Source organism: Glycine max, chromosome 4 (genome assembly GCF_000004515.6).
Source record: "Glycine max cultivar Williams 82 chromosome 4, Glycine_max_v4.0, whole genome shotgun sequence".
Classification (NCBI taxonomy): domain Eukaryota; kingdom Viridiplantae; phylum Streptophyta; class Magnoliopsida; order Fabales; family Fabaceae; genus Glycine; species Glycine max.
Window position 1 is genome coordinate 12,047,175 of NC_016091.4, and position 22,775 is coordinate 12,069,949.

Consider the following 22,775-nt stretch of genomic DNA (forward strand, 5'->3'; position numbering starts at 1 on the left):
TATAGCTTTGGCAGAAACACATGAAGCAGTATTGCCCATCAAAATTATTTTGAATTCAATTTGATTACAAAAATAATGTGAAATTCATGTGCAAGATTATTTGAATATAATGTATGATGAATTAAATTTATTAGATGAAGAAAGTTTTATTTCCTTAGAAAAGATTATTCTTCAAAAAGAAAAAATTGTTAAGCATAATAAAAAGGTTAAGAGAAAATTCTTTCAAGTTGGAGATCTACTTTAGAAAGTAATATTACCCATGGATAAAAAAATTTAAGGTTTATGATAAAGGGTCACCAAATTGGGATGAACCTTATGTTGTTGAAAGAGTTTTTTCAGTAAACACATATGCAATTCGCAAAGTAAATAATGACAATTATATTGGTTCCATAAACAAAAAGTATCTAAAGAATTATAAGCCAATAATAATTGAAGTAAAAATTCTTGTAACTTAGAAATTAAAGTGCAAATGTTCAAGAAGGAAATTACATGAACGAAGTTGTCCCAAAATAAAATAATAAACAAATCATTTCAAGATTCTACAACTGATGAAGAATTTGTAGATTTAATGTAATAATTCCTCTTCATTTCATTGAAGGTTTTGATCCACGTGGATAATGTGTTCATAAATTCATTCGCTTCATGAGAGAACCCTTCAATTCTTGCACAATTTCTTAGGCAGAAGAATAAAGAAAAACTTTATTCTTTTTATTGGTCTCTCTGGTTGCTTGAAGCTCAGAAAGCTTTTCACGAACAGTTTGAAGTTCATCCTGGATTGGTCTAATAAGCTTTGCCAAGAGTTCTTCTTGTTTGACCAAATCTTGTTCAAATTTTTCAGTTTTTTTATTGGTCCTTGTATCAACATAATACTTTCTTTGGCTTTCTGAAATCCTTCTTGAGCTTGAATGAGTTTAGTTCGATCATGCTTTGTCGAAGATTCAATTTCAGCAATGTCAACAGCATGTTGGTAACAAGTTGGTGGGCCTCAAAAGCATTGTTGAAGACATTGAGGATTGACTCCATTTCCTCATGAAGCTCATCAACTACGAGATCATCAAATTTAAAAACCTCATTGATTGCTTGCTAAAGTTGCCCTTTGTAGTTTGGATTCGAAAGAGTATCTTCAAGGTTCTAATCTAAAGTAAGTTTTTGGAAACAGGCCACAACCTCATCGAAATGGGTAAAATGCCTGTTGAGACTCGATTGAGAAGCTTTTGAAGGCATTGAATTTGAAGACAAAACATCTATGAAGGCGAAAGGGTCTGCATCCATTGGATCCGCATCTACTTGAGAAGCTTCAATATTAACACTTGGTGGTATTGTGGATTGTTGTAAAGCCATAGAAGTAGTAAGTAACAATCCTAATTATTGAACTTATTGGTTTGATGTTGTTGGCTTTTCAGTGCCTAACGAAAAATAAAGAAATGTTAGATAAAATGGTAAATCTATTTTAAGAAATTATCAAGAAAAATGGAAAATACTCCATACCTTTTTCAGGTACAAGCTCATAAGACTTAGTTGTTCCGACAGGAGGAACAAGAACAATCATTGTGAGTGCATTTGTATTCAAAGGTTCTTCTTCTCTAGGTTGAACAACTTCATCTTCTACATGTGTTTCTTTTTCGATGATGGGGCTAGAAGAATTGTTCATGTTAGAATCGATATCCATGACATTTTCTTTAATAATTGGTTTTTGTTGAGACAATTATTTTGATGGAGATGATTCACTATGGCTTTGAGCATCATTTTTCTATTTTTCCTCATTCTTCTCTGCTGCCTTCCTCACCTCTAATGGCGAAACATGCATTTTAGAGTCTAAAACTAATGAGTTAAAAATGTTAGGATTAGTTAATCATTTAAAGAATCAGACTATCAAAGAATGGTGAAGTTACTTACCATTTGATTCTTTATTAATGCTCTTGGCATTAGAACTAACAGCAGGAGTGTCATGAGTTCCTTCATCCTATCAAAAAAATAAAGTTAAACTTGAAATCAAAATTGTTTTTAGATAAAGACTTGTAAATTTTCTATAGGAATTACCTTGCCATCTTTTGGGTTCGAATGAACCTGAGAGGAAGAAAGGTCTACTACATTCACATCCTGCGAGTAAGATAGCCAAGATGTATCTCTCAATATGCCATTTGAAAGGTGTGTCTCAATCACTTTTCTAGACTCAGAAAAGGTGGAATAATTTTTTCCTAAATTTTCCTAAAAAGTAGTATGTTTAATTTTCAAAAGAATAAAAGATGAATTTTATAATATTTTGAAATTTCTATAAGGTATAATTTAAGTAAATAAACAAAGCAAAATTTGAAAAGAAAAATACATTTTTCTTTGACTTCACTAAAGGAATGTTTGCATGAAGAATTCATTGGCATATCTTCATCAAAAACACCTACTTCTTTCAAAATCTTTCTCTTTTGGGTTGAGGATCAAAGGGTTAACATACATAGAATGAGTACCAAAGAGAATGAGATAAAAAAAATCAATATAATTCTTGTTGAAAAACTTACCTTCACATGATCTTTGGTTTTTGGGGGTTTTGGAGGAAGTTTGATCTTACCATCACTCTTATCAGTAGTGTTTTTCTTATAACCCTATAAAAAATGTGCATCAATTAGTAAAGAAATTCATTAAGGATGATAAATGGGGAGAATAAGATTTCAAAGTACCTTACTTTCAGTACTAAACGAGGTTGCTTTCCTCTTTTGAGAAGTCTCTTTGGAAGTACCTATCTCATCATCTTCCTAATTCTCTGCTTCTCCTTGATAGGGAATCTTAATGGGTATCACTAAAAATAAGGGGATCACATTCAAAATTTGAAGTTAGGATTAAAGAGAAATAAACATTCAATAAAAGAAATTTACCATCCGGTGCTATCATTTCACAATCCACCCATTCCTCAAGAATGACTATTTTAGGGTATTTTTGATAGTCACCAAGATAAATTTTGGAAAAAGTAGCTCTATTAGCAAGGGGCATTTTCAAGTCTCTATATAGCGAAAAAATGAGTAATTCTCAAACCAAGGAAGGATTTCAAAGATCTTTACTTAAGCCAAAACAAGCTTTTGGAAAAAGAGGAAGATTTTGTGGACAAAATCTAGTAAATTATTATGTGGTTAGTGTTTATTACTCTACAATTTGATCTATTTTTTTCTCTAAGTGCAAAAACAACTTCTCGAAAGGTAGCTATAGGGTGAGTTGGATGATAACATATATGATAAAAAAATTTGAAATTTTTAATTTCATGAGCGAGCTCGTATTTACCTTTGCTCCTTTTGCTAGTATCCTACACAGAACCATGAGACTTGATTAATTTCTATGCGCAATAAAGAATATAAATGAGACTTTGAGAATAATAAGAGTATATTTGGTTTGCATTTTTATTTTCTGCTTTTATTTCCTGTTTTTATTTTATGAAAATTGTTTTTATTTTCAAAAGATTAGAATTCTGAAAACATGTTTGATTTGATTTCTTGTTTTCTACTTTCAAGAAATAAACACACTGAAAATGCATTTTCAAAAGAAAATGTATTTTTAGATTTGCTTAAAATTGTATTCCTTGTCACCGCGTTTTCATTTTATCCAAAATGAGATTCCTGGTTTCAATTGAAAATGAGATTTTATTATTTCCAGTTTTTGGTTCATTTGGAAAAATATTTTTACTGAAAATGAAAATAGAAACCCAACCAAATACATTTCCATCACCATTTTTTATTTTTAGTGAAAATGAAAACAAAAAACAACCAAACCAAACACTCCCTAATCTTTCCACCATAAATGAAAATCTATTTTGCTTAAAAAACAACTCTCGAAATAAGATGGTTGAAATTGCAGCTTCACTTTAGGGGTTCCCTTTTCAATGACTTTAGGGATTAGACTCTTGTCCCCTTGAATCGGATATGGATGTGTCTTTTTTAGATATATGGGTACTAGCGTTAGTTGGCAAAGCCCAAATGTCTTGAAAAGATTTGAGGTTGTTAAGGATAAAATCGAATATCTTTAGAAGTAATTTCAGCATAAATAATGTCCCAAGTGAAGAAAGCACTCCAAATCTTGACTAAATCTGATTGTTGGCCAAGGGTCTCACAAGGAAATCTTTGTTTTAACTAGGATTGCCTAGTTAGCTTGGAATTTAGAAAAGGAGCCAAATTGAGATCGAAATGATTGAAATTGAGAAAAGCTTTGATGTACTTCCTATAACATTCATAAGTGCAGAATTCCTTACTGTGGGTAAGGTAAGTCAGTTGAGTTTCCTCTATCTTGTGTTCGATACCAGTCAAGATGTCTCTTTCAAGAGTAATGTGATTAGCCAAAATAGCATTCAACCAAAGTTAGACTATCCATAAGGGGCCAATTATGTGTTTCATCTTCCCTAGAACATCCATGATTTCAACAGCTTCGTCTATTACTTTAAAAACAGAAGCTAAGAGAAATTTGCTAAGACAAATATCTTTGCCAAAATGGAAAGCTTGAGCTAAGTTATAGCAATAAAATTTGAAGAGAGTGGGTGCAAAGCAAATGCGAGGAAACTCAATACATCAGAAAAGTAGTGTGTTTTTCGTCAGACACTTCTTCAGTATCCTTGGCATTCTTTTCGATAAAGCCTCCATAAGACTTAGCGCTAAAGTCAATTTTCACTTCACTTCTTTCGGTTTGATCCTCAAATAAACCTAGAGCATAAGTCTTTCTTAGAGGTTTTAGTAATAGTAGTCATATCCATTAATGTTGGCGAGATTAGACCACAGGGGAGTTCAAGAGCATGCAAACTCTGATTCCAGAATAGAAAATAAGCCATAAGCATGGGCATATCCAAATTAACAACATCGTATTTGCTTAATTGAATTAAGTTATATATGCCTATGTTCTTCCAATGTTGTGCTTTCTTTGTTTCTAAAGGCTTCAACCAACTAAAGTATGTCTTCCTATCTTTAGGGGGAAAAGCTTTGAATATACAACTTTTTTCTTTCAAAAAATCACTCATGATGGTATCTTTATGATTTATAGGGAGTTCTCCATCATGTGTTGGGAACCAACTTTTAATGGACTCTAAATCCACCTGTGGATGATAAGGACCTACAAAACAAATGTTTTTGTTAATAGAAGCTGGAATTAGTAGCTGTGTTTCCCATACCTTTCTGCATTCCTCTTCATGATCAGGAATAAGTATTAATTCAAATCCCCCTTCTCTTTGGGTCATTACAGTAGATGTTGAGAGTGGCGCACTTCTCTCCATGTTAGTAGAGGTTTCTTGTTGCCCCATGGGAGGATTTGGTTGCTGAGAAGAAGATGCCATGGATGATGAAGAAGATGAACAATAAGAGCAAGGATTAGGGATTGTAAAGAAAGAAAAGAAGAAGAACGGGAGAACGGAAACAATTAATATTTATAAGCCATTAAAGATAATTTCAAAATGCATTTAAATATAAACTAATGATGAAAGAAGATGTGATGTGATTAGTGGAGATAGGCAATTATAAGCTTATAGGTATAATCATTTGGCCTCGATTAGCATAAAAATATTGCACAGTTGAACGTGTTCTCCAAGCTTTAATGGGTATAAATGTTGCAATATAGGAAGTTACAACAATACTGTCAAAGAAATTCGATGTGAAAATATTATGTTCTCAATAATAAATACTCAAACAAACTATTTTAAGGGGCATTTGTTACCTATGAGAAACTTTCTAAGTGTGAGAGCTTAGATGCATTTTGATATATACCATTTTAATAATGTAGCAAGGTTAAGATTGGATTAAAATATTTAGTGAGTCCAAAATGTGAAAATGGATATAAAAATAATAAATTTCAATGAGTTGAAATTTTGATAAAATGCATTAAACACATGGAAGCAAAAAACTCTCATAATGAAGTTTATATCGAATTTGAAATAGTAGATGTGACGGTTGATGAAAAGGATTATGTGAAGACATTAGATGCCACTAGATCTAAGTAATTAAGAACTTGTACACATGTCGAAAATCTATAATTCAATCGTTAGTAGTAAAAGTCTATAAATAAAGACCTTTTTCGTTGGATTAAATCACTGTTACTCAAATCCTAAAACACTAATCACTCCGTACTCAAAAATGACTCTCGATTTGAAGGTCACATTGTATTTATTTATATTCAATCTATAAAAAATGAACTCTACTTTTATCTAATCTCCTTTCCATATTATTATCAAATTCATTGTTGACATTGTCATATATCATACTCTTAGAATTGTTATCAAAATCATTATTAGAATTAATATAAAAAATATTATTATCGAAAACGTGTTTATTGAAATTGTTATATTATGTGAATTGTTGGAGAAATTGTTTATATAGAACCTTTTAAAATGGATATCACTATTGAAATTATCATCACTATTTTTTATTAATTCATAGGCAATTCTCTTAAATTCATAGGGTAATTTTCTAGAGTTGAGTTCTCGAAAGGTTGAACCTTTTTGTTAAAATTATTTTTTAATTAACTTCATGATTGAGCGGTTGACTAAAAACTTAGTAGAAATCTCCATATTGTATGATGAGAAAGGTTAACCTCTTGACTGAGAACTGCACACCACCAATAAAATTATCCTATATGATATATTAACTTATTAGTATTTATTCAAATTCATATTTTTTAAAAGAATATTTAATAGATCACAAAAGTAGAAGTACCATGCAGTGATATTTAGTGGTTCAACCACCACTTATTGGAGGTATTATGGCCAACTCATCAGTGTCCTTATATCATGCAATTAAAACAGAAATCTATGTCTCAATGTTACATCCTATCATAACATTGTGTCCTAACGTCCTCTAGTACGAGGTTCTTTAAAGTCATCCACCTAGTCATCTGTTCCCACAAACACAAGGTTTGAGATCATTACAAAATCCAAACATAAACAACACATACAGAGTGAGTTATCACATTTCTAAATAAAATACAAATAAACAAAGGCATAAGCAAAATACATTATAAAAATATTTATAACATAGCTCAACTTAATACAATCCAAATCACTTCACCACTTTATCATTTAAAATTCATTTTTTAATCACCAATCACATTACACATGAATTGCACACTCGAGTCTGGACGTAACAATGCTCACCAATTTCATAATAAACAATTTACAGGTGTTATGCAACAATTATACTAAGACTCTAGCCTATATGCAATGTGATACCATCTCAATGAAAAACTACACTAAGGTGCTTAGGAGTACATAACAAGACATCCCATACAATGGGTATGTCAGGTCACTTTCACTAAGTAAAAGCATAAGGTGATCAGTCAGGGTTACTCTGTTTTGCGAGAATCCTCCAACCATATGGGATCAACATAGGCTTAAAGGAGCACTCAAACCGAGTGTCTTTACCCCCAAGGCCTAGACTCCGAAGAATCCGTTAGGGTCTCACCTTTCTGATTCAGGTCTAACCCTTAAAACAACTTTTGCACACAGACATGACTCATGAATTATACAATACTCACGACTTCACACTTGTTTTCAAACACGTTTAACAAATTGCATTACAATTTAACACTTTAGGTTCCTAACTTGAAACCCTACACATTCCTTTTAACACTTCGTGCATAAACACTTTTCTCAAGGTAAACACTAGTCGATTTATTGTATAATTCACAACTCACAATACAAGTATTGTCACATCAAATATTAACCACACACTTATGCACAACCATATCCCATATCCACAAGTTAACGTCTCACAATTCACCACATATTCAATTTATCACTTAAACACAATTTCATGATCCCAATATAACAATTATCCCACTAATATAGTAAATCTTGTCCAAAATACAAAAAAGAATCATACAAAATGTTTCTCACAACATGGGGATTAAAATCCTTCAAACAATTTCACATAATCATATCAGACTCAAAATCATAGGTCAAAAATACGAAAACACCAAAAACACTCAATTTATCAATCAATTCGCATTAGGGCGTCAATTGATTCGTTAAATACAACAATCTCGTAATTATAATTATAAAGGAAGAATTACAATACAATAAACATCTCTAAACAAACTCTAATTTGACTCTCTAAGGATTCCTACACACGTTCCTTCTAATCCTAATTGCGATAAACTCATCCCTTACCTCTAAACGGGCTCAAGTGTGTAATCCGACAGTGATAGCGGCGCCTCTAGTGGTTTCCTAAGATTTCTCAAGTTTTTCCTCTAGTTGCTCTGCTTGGGTTTCCTAGCATTAGAAAGAAGGAGAATGAATTGGAGTCTCCATTTTACTTTCTCCGTGCGAGGGATATTTCTCTCACCATATACATTATTTTACAAATTCCAACGGTAGAGATGTGCGGAAATAAGTTTCTAACCTAGTGTTCAAATTTGACAACGATCCAACGGTTAATGAGTTCGGGATCATAGTTTTACTGGGATAAATTTGGGTATATACAGGAAAAAGTGCGAGGGATATTTCTCTTACTACAAACATTATTTTGCAAATCCTAATCATGGAGATGGGCGAAAATGAGTTCCAAACTTGATGTTCAAATTTCATGACGATCCAAGGGTGAACGAGTTCGAGATCATAGTTTTACTGGGATAAGTTTGAGTGTATGCAGAAAAAAGAGAGGGTTTTGGGAGAGGAGTAAAGGAAAACGAATTTGAGATGAAGAAAAAACGTAGAAAAATATTGTAAATATAAAAAAAATAACCTAATATGTCTCGATGTACTCCCAACCTATTATTTACTCTATTTTTTATTTTATTATTTTATAAAAAGGAATTCTATTTTACTCTTCATCAAATGAATAAATAAAATATTTTTCTATTTTCTAAGAACATATATTTATTTTATTTACCTTAAAATCATTATTTTAATTAATAAAAATATTTCTTCTTATTTATTTAATTATAAAAATCTCATTATTTTCCTAAAAATTTATTTATTTTTAAATAATTTTTTTCATTTATTTTACAAAAAATGAGATATTACACCTTAGCCTGAGGTAAGATTCTTTTCTCAAAAAAAAAATAATAAAGAACTTGATTCCTTTCTTATTTGACACATGACCTTCTGAGATTATTGCTCTTCTTAACTCCAACTCTATTGACTAAGAATGTAAAGAGGCAATTGATGGACTAATGAAGTGCAATGAGTTCAATCTAGAGGCTAATGATGGAATGATGGTAACTAGCGAAGCTGCATAGTGAAAGTTTCTGGTAGGGGTGTTTGCGGTGAGATTTGGTTTGATTTTTAGTTAAAAAATCATTCAAACCAAACATAAAAATTATGTAGTTCGGTTTGGTTCACTTTGAATGTAATATTTAATCTCATTTTCTACTTAACACATCATTATTACTTATTTTACTACATAAAAATTATGTAATATTTAATCTCATTACAACTTATTTTACTACATAAAAATTATCTAATATTTAATCTAATTACTACATGAATATTATGTAGTTCGGTTTGGTTCGGTTCGATTTGGATTGGTTTCTACTTAACCCATCATTACTACTTATTTTACTAGTTAGGAGTAGGACCATAGAATGACAAATTTACTGTAGGGGGTTAGTTTTAAAAACTATTTACCAATGGGGGTCTGTTTTCAAACTTTTAACTGAGGGGGTCTGTTCCTGCATACGTTGGTGCCGCCACTGAAGATGGCGAGATGCATGATCCGCCAATATAGTTGGCGAGAAGCGCTGAACGTATTTCCTTTTTTTTTACATTATTATTATTGTTATTTTAGTGTATGGATGGTACGGAATAAATATTTTTTTATATAACTAAATATAAAAAATAAAATCAACATTGTGTATGAAATAAATGAACTGAAATAAAAACATTTATCTTATATATTTTCATGATTTTCGATAAACATTAATTATTACTGTTTTTATAAAATTAATTTATATTAATATCATATTAAAAAAAATATCATTTGAAATGTTCCGCAATTCTTAATGGCGAGACAGGTTTTATAAAATTACTTGTTATTTAAACTTGTTATTAGCTATTTAAACTTGTTATTCAAGGTTTAAATATAATGTAACCAATAGCTCAATTGCGCAGGGATATGTTTCTGATACTTTATGTTTATGGGTTTGTGATACCCCTGTACTCATTTTAATACATGTTTTTGCTGATTTTAAAAAAAAACATCAAAAGAAAAATAAATAAAGTGTGCCATTAACTCCCGCACACATGTAAGACTCAAATATATAGAAGTAAATCATGTTCAACTACATATTTCAAAATAGCATATGATAAAAACAACATAAAATCCTAAACCTCGATGTCATATCCTATCATAGCATAGTGTGTTATTGTCCTCTAGCATAAGGTTCTCCATAGTTATCCACCTAACCATCTACTCCCATGAACATAAGGTTCGAGATCATCACAGAATTCAACCACAAACAACACACAAAGAGTGAGTTATCATATTCCTAAATAGATAGAGATAAACGAAAGTGCATATATATATATATAACAAGCTCAACTTAGCACAATTTGAATCATTTTACCACTCATTGCATAACATCACTTGTCCCAAGGATTTAATCACATGTCACACCTTCACATTAGTCACTTGTTCAAAACAACACATTTCAAGTATAACACTCACACTTACACAATTCATTACCCATCATCACGTAACAAGTCATAATGATCATTACACAGGCATTATGCAATATGCAATGTGGTACCATGTCAGTGAAAAACCTCGACGTACACCTAGGAGTACATGACAAAACAAACTATACATTGGTAAGTCAGGTCACTTTCACTAAGTAAAATCATAGGGAGTCCAATCAGAGTCATGCTATTTTGTGAGAATGATCTAACCATATGGAATCAGCACAAGCTTAAAGGAGCACTCAAATGAGGTGTATTTACCCCGAAGGATTAGACTCCGAAGAGTCCGTCAGGGCTTTCCCTACTGATTCAGGTCCAACCCAGAAAACATTTTAACATGTAGACTTTATCTATGAACTATACAAAACACATGACTCCTCAATTGCTCTCAAAATAATTTTAACTCGTCGGGTTCCCATAGTGGATCCCATCACAATACCTGTCGTACATTAACTTGTCACTCTTAAAGGGTCTTACAGTCGTGTGATTGTATGACTCATAGCTCACAACTCAATGGACACAACATCTCAATACACGTGCGATCTCACAATTTAACACATACTCAACTTGTCACTTACACACAGTTCATCACACTTTCATAATCCTAAGACATCACGTTATCACGCCTCATGCATCATATACATATCACACAATAACAATATTAATATGTTATATGCATATGACTAATCATCTCATTAAATCAGGCATTTAAAATCATATATGTGCCACTAGGGTTTGAACTATGCAATACACACAACTACTCAATTTTTTTCAAAATCATTTTAACTCGTCACACCTCAAAGTGATTCAACTCGTCAGGTTCCCACAGTAGATCCCATCATAATACTCATCATGCATTAACTTGTCACCCTTAAATGGTCTTACAGTTGTGTGATTGTACATTTCATAGCTCACAAGTCAATGCATACAAAATCTTAATACACATGTATCTTACAATTTAACACATACTCAATTTATCACATATGCTTAATCTCAATCACAATGTTATAATCCCAACGCAAAATGTTATCGCTCCTCGTGAATCATATAAACATCACATAGTATTAATATTTACATGACACAAAACATGTATATATTAAATTGAACTATATTATTTTCAATTAAAAAGAGTTAATAAATAATTAAAATAAAAATGCATTGAAAGTATTTGTCGTTGAATCTTAATATATTAATTTCCTTCAATTTAATTTTATTATTTGAACTATTAATTCCTAATTTATTTTAACAATTCATATACATATATATGTATATGTGTGTGTGTGTGTGTGTGTGTGTGTGTGTGTGTGTGTGTGTGTGTGTGTGTGTGTGTGTGTGTGTGTGTGTGTGTGTGTGTGTGAGAATAAAACCCCTCAAACAATTTCACATAATCATATCAAAATCAAAGGAATAAAAGACATGAAAACACCAAGATCATTCAATTTTATCAACCAATTTGCATCAAGGCATCAATTGGATCGTCAAACATAACAATCTCGTGATTATAATCGTAAAGGCAGAATTACAATATAGTAAACATCTCAAAATAAACCCCAATTTGATCCTTTAAGGATCCCTACACATGTTCATTTTAACACTAATTACAATAAACTCATCCCTTACCTCTAAGAGGGCTCGTGTGTAATCCGATAGCAATAGTGGTGTCTTTAGAGGTTTCCTAAGATTCCTCAAGTTTTTCCTCTGGTTGCTCTGTTAGGGTTTCTAAGCGTTAGCGAGAAGGAGAGGGGATGGAAGCCTCAGTTTCACTGTCTCCGTGCAAGGACAGTTCTCTCTCTATGGACACTATTTGGCAAATCCCAAAGGTGGGAATATTAAAGAATGAGTTTTGAAGGTGGCGTCCAAATTTCAAAGCGATCCAACGGTTAACAAGTCCAAAATCATAGTTTTACTGGGACGGCTTTGAGCGTATGAAGGAAAAAGATAGGGTTTTGGGAGAGGAAGAACGGAAAATGAATTTGGGAGAAAGAAAGAGTGTAGAGACATATCATAAATGTAAAAACTGACATAATATGTCTCTATTTATAACTAGGATACATTGAGCCTATTATTTACTTTATTTTTCTTTATTTTATTATTTTATAAAAAGAAACTCTATTTTACTCTTTCATTAAATAAATAACCATTTAAAACATCACTTTATTTTCTAAAATATCATTTTACTCTATTTATTTTCTAATACTATGAAATCCTTATTTTAATTAACAAAAAATCTTTTCTCTCATTTCTTTAATTTCTAAAAACTCTATTAATTTTTAAATAAAACACTTTTTATTTATTTTACGAAAAATAGGGTGTTACAAAATACACACAAACTGTTATACTTGTTCGCTCAACTTGAGTTACATTTAATCCCTTCAACATGAAAGAGATCCACTAACCAATTCTAGCTATAAAAAATTATTCTCTAAGCCTTTTTAGGTGTTACAATTGCAATCTTATACCCAAAGATTACAATACCCAAGTATTCTTTGTCTTTAAGCATCTTCAAGATTTTACATACAAATAGGTTTGAGATACAAATAGACAAACTTAAAATGTAAGAATATGAAAGTTTAAGTAAGAATAAAAAATAACATCACAAAGAAGAGAATGTGAACTTTAGGTTCATGTAAGAGTAGTGCCCAAATATTTTGAGAAAGTTCAAGTTGAGTTCAACATTCTAAAGTCAAGTGATTCTTCAAGCTTCGAGTTTTCCTTTTATATCTTCACAATATGTGCGTTGAAGGAGAGAAAGCTTCATTCTTTATACTCTCATTCTATGAAGCATTTGAAGGAGAAAGAGTTGTTTCAGGTTTCTCTTTATATGTGTCTTGATCAAAATGAGGAGAGAGAAACTATAAAGACTTGTACCAAAAAGGCACTTTCTTTTCTAACATGCAAACTTGTTCATATGGTCATTCCTTCTTTTGTTTTCTCTTTCTATAATTTTCCTTGATAAATGGTCAAATGACTTATTTGGTCTCTTATCTTATTTTCTTTCGTTCATTTTGGTCCTTTATCTTTTAGCAAGTTCATATTAGTCCTTTATCTTTTTAAATTGGTTCAAATTGATCCTTTCATCCATTGAAATTTGATGTCGTTAATAATTTAAAAATATTAGTAACTAAAAACCACCATAAAATGTGTTTTTCAGTTCTTCCCTTCTCCTTCCTCTTATTCTCTCCCATAAATCGAGAAACTCAAATTCCACCCCTAATTTCTTTTCCTAAATTTCTTTCCCCTAAACGCATAATTTATTTTAATAATAAAGTAGTTCGCTCACCTGCCCAATTTTCATGTTGGGAAATTTGGCTCTGAAGTTCTTGGAGACCTTATTCTCAAGTAGTGTGTCGTCGCAACCCAAATTTCGGAGAGAGCTCATATCACACTTCTTCACAAGCTCCGACTTTGCCAGTGCCACCACAAGTGGTGGCGACACTAGTAAGTGATTTTATACCTCTCTACAACCTTGAGCATCCCTTCAAAGTTGAACATCTGCATGAAGATGAGTGTCTCCTTGACGGCAATGGCCCTAACCAGCATGCATAACCTAAACACGTGGAACAACAATAGTGTAAAGAGTGACATCGGGTGCGGGTCATGATCCACCACATTTCTGAGGTGATAGAACCCTCCAATCAACGCGATGAAGTTGTGGTGCGTGAGGAACACACCTTTCACATGCCTGGTGTTGCCTGGGGACAAGAGAATTGCCATCGAGTCGTACTGACTAGCTTCTTTGACTCGCCACCCAAGCAACACTTGATGAGTTGACAATGGCAGCGACGTCGAGGTGAGGCGGTTGGAGAGAATGCAAAGGGCGTCATGGAATTCAGGTGAGTTAGGGTTTAGGGGAAAGAAATTTGGGGGTAGAATTTGAGTTTGTGGGGGAGAAGAAGAGGAAGGAGAAGGGAAAAATTGGAAAACACATTTTGTGGCAGTTTTTAACCGCTAATATTTTTAAATTGTTAATGACGTCAAATTTCAATGGATGGAAGGACCAATTTGAATCAATTTACAAAGATAAAGGACTAATATGAACTTTCTAAAAGATAAAGGATCAAAATGAATAAAAAATATAAGATAAGGGACCAAATAAGTCATTTGACCTTGATAAATTGATTTACTTTTGCCCATGGTTGTGCTTATATAGACAAAGGTCATGTTAAGTAAAACAATATGAGATAAGTTAGCTGAATGCTTATAAGTTTTATGCTAATAGATGGAAAGCTAGAAGTTTATAAACTAACTTATTTAATTAAAAGTGTTTGAAAAAAATGAAGTGATAAGCTAACTCACAAATGTCAAGTAACATAAAGGACATATACCATATGTGATGTCTTTTCTCTAAGTCGGTCTCATTACTCTTATCTAATAGCCCTCCTTCACCAATAAATCATGCTATGATTTCTAATATTGGAATTTATTTCTAATAACCTATCATCTTAAAAAGTATGACAATATTTTTTAAAAATTTGTATTATAAAGAATGGCAAAGATTATGTAATTTAACTCATAGTGTTTAAAATCAAAATTTCAATAAAATAATATTAATTTAAATAAAAAAATTTCCTTTTTAAAAAATAGAATTAAATTAAATAAACTTATATTGTTAAAAATAAATTTTTTAATATTTATATAATACCATTTAAAAATAAAAAAAATTTAACAAGTTGAATTTTGTGTAAGTGTAAGATTGTTAAAATAGGTAAAAAGGATTTTAAATTGAATAAAAGGTAAAAATAAATTAGTGAAGTTAAAATTGAGAAAAAGAAAAAGAAAACTAGTAGCTTATAAATTAACATATTTTGATATGTTACTTCAAGTAACTTATCAAAATAAGCTCTAAACTAGTAAAATAAATTTATGTATTAAAAGTATGAAATAGAAACCAATAAGTCATTGGTCTATGTGGTTTTGGGTTTTGTCTCCTTAAATAAGATTTCGGATTTAAGCCCTCTGGATGAAAAAACGTGGTTGAGATAAGAGATTCCTTTAAAGGTAGTCAGTTAAGTTTCTCGACAAAAAATAGTCATAAGTAAAAACTTGTAAATACTCTGCATCACATCGAATCAATTTAAAAAATTAAAAGACCAAATTAAAAAAAAAGTTAAAAAACTAAAAATTAATTTAACCTAAAATATACCTTTCCACTTGAATGTATTATTCATGCTTAACAATATAGTTATGTGTGTGTGTGTGCGCGCGTGTGCGTGTGTGTTACTAGTAAAAGAATGACGGGTTCCTCCACCAAGTGTCACCATTTTCAGTTTTTTTCAAATATGGAAATGTCACGATTTCCTTCCTCTGCTTCTTCATTCCAGCATTGGCCTCTACTTTTCAAATTTCAAATTTGAATGGGTACGGTTTCCCTAGAAACAAAGCAGAGCCTCCATGTGGCCTCACCTGTTCCGCTTAATTACTTTTTGAATTTAAAAATTTTCATCTTTTTGTTCTTCTCCTCTTTTTCCTCTTCTCTTTTCTTTCATCAAATTCTCCATCAACAAACCCTTCGAACCTGGCACACTAATCCCAACTCCTGAATCAGCTCCGACTGGCTCACCTGCTTCTTCTCGCTCCATCACCGACAACAATGACAACTCCATTTTTTTCTCCTTCCCTTTCTTCATCTTCTCTTTGTTCTCATCTCTCTCCTCTCTTATGTTTTAAGTTGTTGTATGTTAAAATCAATGTTTATTGATTTTTGGTTACGAGTCATGTTCTGTTTTTGGGTTTAATTTGTTTCAATAGACTTTTGTAAATAACAAAAATATCTTTTGATTTTCTTACTAATCATTTGTCTTCATCTTATAACAGTGGACGCTTCAAGCACGAGGTGCCACAAGTTACATATCTGGTATAGGAAAGGACAATTTTGGAGAGGAGATGAAGAAAAAATGTACATGTGATGATGTAAAGGTAAGTTTAATCTTGTGATTTGTTTCCTCCTTTCCTTGTGATAAGCTACTCTGTGCCTGACCTATGAATACCTCCTTTCTTTGTGATCAGCTACTCTTGTGTTGTTTGTGTGGTTAGTGGTGAAAGGTCAGATGATCAAACTTTCCTTGATGGTTTTATTCTACTTATTATATAACTCAATAATAATGATATTTTATGCTGTTTTTTAATAGTATACTTCTTCAGCTTTACAAAATACTTGATTGCAAGGCAATTAGGAGGAATTGGGTGGCTTAATAAAAGGTCTATTGTTTTATTCATAAAAGGTTATCAGTTGGGTGGCTTGGAGTTTCTTCAGACCCAAGCATTGTTATTTAGTTGGTTGTTTTGAACTGAGTTTAGTCTAAGCAAAGCTGCAGAAAAAATTTCACTTTATAAATAAAAAGGACAGAGCATGAGAAAAAAATATTTACTATAACTGATTTTCCTTTAAAAAATGGCTTTTAAATTTCACTCTCACTTCACGTCTCCATCGTTTCTTTGTATTTTTCCTTTTCATAAAAAAAAAGAAAGAAAGAAAAAGAAAAAGAAAAGTTTGTTATGACTATAACAAATTAATTGTATTACAGTGGTAGTGTTTTGTAGTAACTCTTGGTTGAATGAAAATCACCATACATGTGATGGCTATTCCTTGTCAGATGTTATTGTTAACATTGTTCCATATATGTTTTCTAGGTTTTCAATTAATATTCTGTTATTTTTTTTTCTATTAATTTTTTTATGTGTTATGGCTTGTGTCCCGGTTTGGCATAAGTTATATGAAAACTTTGGAATAATAATTTATGTGCTTGGTTTTCCATTGCCCTTGATATATGACTAGGTCTTTTTCTATTGATTTCATTATAATATTTGTGTCTTGGACTTGCCATGAGTTTCAATGTTTTAATTTTAACTATTTTTTTTCTTCTGGATTTCATTATAATATTTGTGTTTCAGTGTTGAAGCTTCCTATGTTGGCTTGGTATCCCTGCAAGTTTTGTTGTAGCAGATTCCAAGGTGAAGGTGTCACTTTAAAGTTTCCTTCATGTTTGAACATGCTACTATCCATTTGGGAGCAACTTACATTCAATTTTTCATTTAAGGAATCAAATATTTTTCTACCAGCAGCAAGAAGTCGTGGGTAAGTGTCTATTATCGTCCATCTTTTTTTATGATTAAAAATCTGCAAGTATTGAATGATACAAAAAAAGGTAAAAAAAAATATTGATAATAATCTATAGTGCAAATCAATCTTTGGCTTTTTTATGGGTAACATAAGAAAGGAGAAGTTTTTAAATTTATTATAACATGTGCTACTTTACAACCTGCCTATCTAGTATTAATGCATGATTTTGAAAGGAAAAATCAAAAGGAAGAGAGATCAGAGAGTTAATTCAAAACATTAAAACTTATGAAGATGATAATTTTAAAATGTTAATATCTTATTTCATTCACCTTCTATTACTTAGCCTTATGTGCATATCCTTGCAACAATCTACTTCTACTATCTACTACTTATATCATATTTTAAAAATCTTCTGTTATACATTATCATTTGCCTCTCAAACACCTCATCTTACTTCCATTTTTTTGTGGGTAATTAATATATCATACTTAAAAATCTTTTGTTTCAAATCTTATTAAGCAAACAATGACACTGCTTGCTGACACATAGCAATTATTCTTGTGGTGGCAGTTTATACTAATATATGGAAAAAGAAATTGCTCCTACAAAGTGAGAGAGTGTATGGAAAAAGAAATTTTTCCTATAATGACCGAGGCATGTTTCTCTTCTCTTTCTTGCTTATTGTCATATAAAAAAAATAGAAATAGGAAAATACTAAGAAGATTTTAAAACATGTCCTATATCTTTCGTTCTAAACATACTTTTGGAAGAGGTGCAACAATTATCTTAATATTTGCTTAGTTTAGTACTGCTCTTTAATAAAACTTTAAGTTTTTTTTCTTGATAATATGTATTATAAAGCTTTGCATTGGATCAACATAGATTACTCTGGTAAAACTTCAATTTAGATTGGAAAATAACATAGAAACACTTTAAAAATGCATCTAAGATTCATTCTCCGGGTGTACAGAGGTTGTCACTTGTGTTGGTTGAAGAAGCTCACTTCACTTGGTAAGGTTATTTGTATATATCTTCTCATGTTTTGTGCACAACCTTCTTTTTTAGTTTCTGTCTTTTTTCACAATATCCTTTTTTAAAGAAGAGCAACGACCAAGTGCTTGCTATCAACGAAGTTCAATCTCCTTTTTTTTTAAGTATATTTCCTGTTAGTGAATTTACATTTTGTAATAAGCTTGTGGTTATGTGTTCATCACTGCAAGGTTTCCGCATTTGGGTTTCTCTCCGATTGAAAAAAATGGGTCACTTTACACTAAATTTGTTTGCTTTCACTTCTCACCAATCTGATGCATTATTGGATTATTTTTGCTATTTCAAGTTTGCTTCTCCTAATGTGTATGAGTGGTTTCGGAATTCATTGTAAAGGAATGTGTAATGGGTCTTTATGAAGAAAATCTTTTCTTTTTTTTGGGTAATAAGTCATAGATGCTTTTTGTTGGTTAATTTGAAAATCGAGATAATCCTGGATAAATCTGAAGTCGTGTATAAACACTTTCAGATTGAATCAAATTTCGGGGTTCAACCAAAATTGTTCAATCGGATAAAATCAGAAGATTATAATTCAAGAGTTTTGTTTTGGTCTTGTATGTTTTTCACACGTTATGCTTTCTGAACCAGGATGATTATTTATAATCAAAGAACAGGTGGTTTTTGGCGGTTGATGGAAGTTATTTATTTTTAAAAATTGCCGTTAATGGAAGTTTTAGTAACTTCCATGTAACTTCCAACCGTTGATGGAAGTTTTAGTAACTTCCATGTAACTTCCAACCTTTGCCTAAACCGAACATCTCGTTATTACATTAAAACAAGCGTGCACTCTTATTTTAACATAATAAAGAGATCAATTACACTAAAATGTCCAACAAACCTCCCCCATTTTAGTGTAATTACCGATCAAATCACCAAAGTCATAACATACCACAAACTACTGCATAGATGAAATATCGTGACGATTGAATTTCATCTTAGCAAATTACACGTTTCAAATATTCGAATATCAGGGTGTCACTAAGGATTGAACCCTTTCTATTCATAATGAATACATGAAGATAATCTGCACAATAGTTTATAACATTACTCTTGCTCGACACTAGTTTTACTAGCCTGTGTCCCTATCCTTCATAAGCATATCAAAGCCAAGTCCCAGCTTCTTGAAGCGGCTAAACTTCATGCTTATATAGGTAGTCCTTTTCTTTCTTGCACCTGCAAATGCAATTTTTCAAAAGGACCATTGAGAAGTTATACTTCAACCTCCTTAACTTACAGAACCGAACACATTCCTTTTGGGATACTTTCGATGATGTGTTCCAATCTCTACATGTTAAGCTTTCCACATTGAATTCAGCACCTAATGTCATATTAGATGGGAATTGGATATCTTAACATAAGAGATTTCAGATGGACTTTAATCCTAATCCCACAGCCGACCTTTTCACGAGATCTCTACTTAACCCTTTGGTTAAATGATCGGCCAAATTATGTTGAGTTCTCACAAACTCCACTGATATCACAACATGCATGATTAACTCCCGAACCATGTTGTGTCTAACACCCAAGTGTCTAGACTTCCCATTATACACTTGACTATATGCCTTAGCCAAAGTTGCCTGACTATCACACCTGATAGACATGGGAGGTATAGGTTTGGGCCACAATGGAATCTCATAGATCAGATTTCTTAGTCACTCAGCTTCTTTACCAGCTGCTGCTAAAGCTACAAATTCAGATTCCATTGTTGAATTTGTAATGCAGGTCTGTTTCTTGGATGCCCAAGAGATAGCACCTTCTCCAAGGAGGAATACCCAACCACTTGTTGATGAATAATCCTCCATATTGATTATCCAACTTGCATCAGAGTAACCTTCAATAACCGAAGGAAATCCAGTATATGTCAAACCATAGTCAATGGTTCCCTTTAAGTACTTGAATACTCTATTCATAGCTTGCCAATGATGAGAACTAGGATTACTTGTAAACCTACTGAGTTTAGCAACAACATAAGCTATATCAGGCCTAGTACTAATCATTGCATACATGAGTAATCCTATCGCCCTTGAGTATTCAAGTTGAGACACTGCTACACCTTTATTAGGTAATAGCTTCAGGTTAGGATCAATGGGAGTACTTACCGGAGAACAATCTTTAAAATTAAATTTCTCCAATATCTTCTCAATATAATGTGATTGAGAGATGGAAATGCCATTGTTTTCACGTTTGATCTTTATTCCTAAGATCACATCCGCCTCCCCCATATCTTTCATATCAAACTCAGAAGACAAAAATGCCTTAGTTTCATCAACTTGATCTTGGTCGGTACCAAAGATCAACATGTCGTCTACATACAGAAAAATGATAACTCCTTTGCCATGAGTATCAAACTTGTTGTATAGACATTTATCTGCTTGGTTTATAACAAAACCACTAGACAACACAACCTCATCAAATTTTTGATGCCATTGCTTAGGCGCTTGTTTCAAGCCATAAAGAGATTTCATCAGTTTACACACCTTATTTTCATTTCCTGGCATAACAAACCCTTCAGGTTGTTTCATGTATATCTCTTCATCCAATTCACCATTTAAGAATGCAGTTTTCACATCCATTTGGTGAATCATCAGATTGTGGATAGCAGCAAGTGCTAACAACAGTCTAATAGTGGATATCCTAGCAACAGGAGCATATGTATCAAAAAATCAATACTCTCCTTTTGCCTAAAGCCTTGGATAACCAATCTGTCTTTGTACTTGTCAACAGTACCATCCACTTTCATCTTTCTCCTAAAGATCATCTTACATCCTAATGGCTTACATCCAGGAGGTAAGTCAACCAATTTCCATGTATTATTTTGCATGATGGAATCCATCTCACTTTGGATTGCTTCTTTCCAAAATACAGCATCCCTTGAAGCCATTGCTTCACTAAAAGTCTTTGGGTCTTCCTGAACATTAAGGCAATATTGATATTGAAATTGAATATCATTCCTTGACCCTTCAACCAAATAGAGTTGAAAGTCATCACCAAATGACTTAGCCTTTCTTACTCTCGTACTCTTTCTAGTTTCAGTACTAGTTGAAGGTATATCCTCAATATTAACTGAGACTTTCGACATGGAATTCATGTCCTTTGGCCTAGGTATAGATGTAAACCTTTGTTCATCAAAGATAGCATCTCGTGACTCTATAACCGAGTTCACAGCAACAGAATCATTAGATTCTAGCACATAGAATCTATATGCTTTAGAATGTTCAACATATCCAATAAATATGCAATCTATACCTCTTTCACCTATGGTTTTCCTTTTAGGTTCTGTAAACCTGACTACAGCCCTACATCCCCAAATTTTGAGATAACTCAAATTTGGTGTCTTTTTGTGCCAAAGTTCATATGGGGTAACCTTATTCCTTTTGTTAGGAATTCGGTTCAACAAGTAACATGCTGTCAACATAGCCTCACCCCAAAATCCTTCACTTAAACCCGAATAGGATAACATGGAATTCACCATTTCTTTCAAGGTTCTATTCTTCCTTTCGGCTACACCATTTTGTTGTGGTGTATAGGGAGCTATAGTTTGATGTATTATTCCAGTAGATTGAAAATAAACCGGATCATAATACTCACCTCCCCTATCCGTACGAAGAGTTTTGATTAGCCCATTTTGATGAAGTTCTACCTCTTTCTTATAAATTTTAAATTTATCAAGAGCTTCATCTTTTGTATTTAATAAATATACATAACAATACCTTGATGCATCATCAATAAAAGTAACAAGATATTTTTTATGACCTAACGATGGAGTAGCATGCAAATCACACAAATCACTATGAATAAGATCTAAGACTTTAGTCTCACTTTTAACATCCTTAAAAGGTTTCCTAGTGATCTTGGTCAACATGCAAATTTTGCATTTTTCAATGTTCATATCAAAAGGAGGAATCATACTTGTTTTTGACATATCTTTTAATCTTTTGTAATGGACATGTCCTAATCTAGCATGCCAAATTTTTGATTTTGTCATATTAGTTATAGAACTACACGAGGCCATACAAACAGATTCATGAACAAAAGGAACAT

General features: G+C 32.2%; 1 long non-coding RNA gene across 1 annotated transcript; it reads left to right on the top strand.

The window, feature by feature from the left end:
• Nucleotides 1–15,991: 15,991 nt before the first annotated feature.
• LOC102668545 (uncharacterized) lies at nt 15,992–19,214 on the top strand. Its single transcript, XR_413884.4, has 3 exons — nt 15,992–16,543; nt 17,519–17,702; nt 18,258–19,214. It is a non-coding gene; the product is annotated as an uncharacterized lncRNA (long non-coding RNA).
• Nucleotides 19,215–22,775: the final 3,561 nt, after the last annotated feature.